We start from the raw sequence: 2,960 nt of genomic DNA on the forward strand, positions 1-2,960 counted from the left end.
AGCCTCAGGAGTTGGAGACCAGACTGGGCAACATGGCGAAATCCCCATCTCTACCCAAAAAAAAAAAAAAAAAAAAAAAAAACAGCACAGTTCAAAGTCATTAAATCATTAAATCCAGTACAAAAGAAACGGCTCTCATTTCCTGGATTGGCATCAGAAATCCTACCAGCTGCAATTACATCATTTTTATCTACCCTCTGCTTTTCCTTTTTGTGGGGGTAGGGGTGGGGACTTATAAATGGGTCAAAGAGACTTCAACCTCAAAACCAAGGAGAAATCCCTGACTGCAGAGAAACACAGGAAATGACTCTTCCTCTGTGAAAGGTAGTCAGGAACTCTGCTCCAGTGATGAGGGCCACTGATGGTGTGGGAGAGCGATCAGGAAGAGAATCTTCCTGGAGGTAGCATAAAGACAGCAAGAGTCCAGGAAATCACACTCCTGGGATGGCTGCTGTCACCACTGTCACCTTCTCTTCTGTCTCCACCTCGATGCCATCAAATTGAGTGAGGAACAAGGAAAAGTAATTACACGTAGAAAACCAAAGTGAACAGGAATGTGGGTGGTGTGAACATAAAAGAAGAAACTAACAATGATCAAAAGTTTCTGAGTGCTGCTTTCCTGCCTTGTGGTGGAAATTCCTGATCCATTTCTTCATGTGTCTAACTTCCAAGGAGGGGGCTAACAGTACACACGTGGGATCTGAGGTATGGTTGACTCAGAGATCTAAACGGTGGGCCCTTTTGAGATGGTGAATGCAGTAAAGGTGTCTGTGATGTCCTTGGTTCCTCCACCTCTTGACCAGGGGTCTAGTTTACCATTGCTGAAAACAATGTCCACGTGCGAACTATTTTTTTGTCTCCATACATAGCAGTGATCCAGGAAGGCCTTGGTCTCACACTCCACCGTTTAAAACACTTATCAGAAAACTCCTTCAAGTTCCACGAGTGAAGTTCAAACAGGTCATCGATACAAAAGTGCATGACTATTTCTATGCAGGCCTGATAACTCCAACCCAGGAATCCCAGCGTGCTAGCTGTTGCCTCTGAACTACTCAGGCACGTCACCTGGCCCGAATCGTTGGAATATACACTCACAGCTTGGAAAATATTCTGCAGCAGCAATGAATCCGATACATTGGTTTTTCTCAAATATTGGCACATGGCCTTGATAGGCCAAGCAGGCAAATGCTATAAAGCGTTAGAGGCATAAGGATAGCTCACCACTGCAAGTCTCACTCAGGTTTTAGAGATCTAGTGTTTCAAATGTCAAGTGTCAGTAAGCCACTGCAAACTACCACTCGTATTTGAGAGTCGATTAATGGCATCCTAGGACCTGTGGATGTTCTCTGAACAATATGGACCACTTTTCCTAAAATCTGTAGTTACGATCTTCGTAAATACACCACAAGGTACCAAATCCTTAAACCGCCAGATAAAGGCAGAAGTGGCAAGAGCTTCAACTCCCATATGAGGGTATTTCATCTTGAACTAGGCTGCAAGCATGTCACCGTATGGACCCTGGAGGGCCACAGCAGGGTGATTTTCAGCTCCTAGGATTGTTCTGTTCAAGTGTTTGATTTGCTCTGCAGAATCAGCCAGAGCTTGTTCCAATGTCAGGAGATCCAAGTGTCCAGAATCCTTGAATGGCTCATCACAGCACAGGGAGTCTCCACAGTATCGCAGTTCAGCATACACCGACGTAGCTTTCAGTTCCTCAGCTGTATACCACATGAACCACGTATTGCTGCAAAACCAGTTGATGTCCCTGTCATCTTTCTTCCAGTATTTATCAGCTATTAGATACTTCTGTTAAAAAGGTTTTCACAGTATTAAACCCAAAATAATCAACCCTCTGATGGAAGTGGAGAACCAAGCAGTTCTTGGCAATAGCCAGATGGGATGTGGGGTTGGCTGGTAAGTGCAGGCTGCTGAGAGCCCTTAAGGCCAGCTGCAGAGCTGTGGTGGTCCCTGGCACCAGGAAAACCACCAGCAGAAGCAGGAGGGCTTGGTGGCCCATGGCTCAGGCTGGTGGCCACAGTGCAGATCTAAAGCCATGTTAAGTGAATGTTTTCTCTATTTAAAAAGTAAATTTCTAGTTTCGAGGCTGAGTTTAAGAGCAGGTTATTTTTCTCTGAGTAAGCACTTAGACAACAAAGTTTCACCAGATAAGTTACACAAAAGTAAACTCGACAGCTATCTTCCACCCAGAGGCAGGGAGGAAGTGGACAGCCCCTAGGCTAGAGAGGATACAGGGCAGATTTATGGAAGGGGGAGCTGGGAAATGTCTTAGACAGCTTAGGCTGTTATAACAAAATGCCATCGACTGAGTGACTTTCACAACGGAAATTTATTTCTCATAGTTCTAGAGGCCGGAAGTCCAAGATCAAGGCTCTGGCTGATGTGATTCTTGGAGAGGGACTGCTTCCTGGCTTGCAGATGGCCACCATCTCGCTGTGTCCTCGAATGGCAGGGGACGGGGGAATCTGGTGTCTCTTCCTCTTCCTATAAGAACCTAATTCCATCCTCATGACCTCATCTAAACCTAATTATCTCCCAAAAGCCCCACCTCCTGCTACTATTCCATCGGGAATGAAGGTTTCAACATACACATTTGAGGGGGATACAAACATTTAGTCCATAACAAAGGATAATTCCACCAGCAGATGTTGGGCAGTGCACAAAATAGTCCAGGCTGGGCCAGGCACGGTGGCTCATGCCTGCAATCCCAGCACTTTGGAAGGCCGAGACAGGTAGATCACCTGAAGTCAGGAGTTTGAGACCAGTCTAGCCAACATGGTGGAACCCCATCTCTACTTAAAATACAAAAATATTAGCCAGGTGTCATGGTGGGCACCTGTAATGCCAGCTAGTCAGGAGGTTGAGGCAGGAGAATCGCTCAAACCTGGGAGGCGGAGGTTGCAGTGAGCCAAGATTACTGCACTCCAGCCTGGGCAACAGAG

General features: G+C 46.2%; 1 pseudogene; it reads right to left on the reverse strand.

Annotated features, from left to right (window-relative positions):
• Window positions 1-584: 584 nt before the first annotated feature.
• Window positions 585-2,017, reverse strand: LOC101038588 (lysosomal Pro-X carboxypeptidase pseudogene; annotated as a pseudogene).
• Window positions 2,018-2,960: the final 943 nt, after the last annotated feature.

This window comes from Saimiri boliviensis, chromosome 1, assembly GCF_048565385.1.
Source record: "Saimiri boliviensis isolate mSaiBol1 chromosome 1, mSaiBol1.pri, whole genome shotgun sequence".
In the NCBI taxonomy this organism is placed as follows: Eukaryota; Metazoa; Chordata; class Mammalia; order Primates; family Cebidae; genus Saimiri; species Saimiri boliviensis.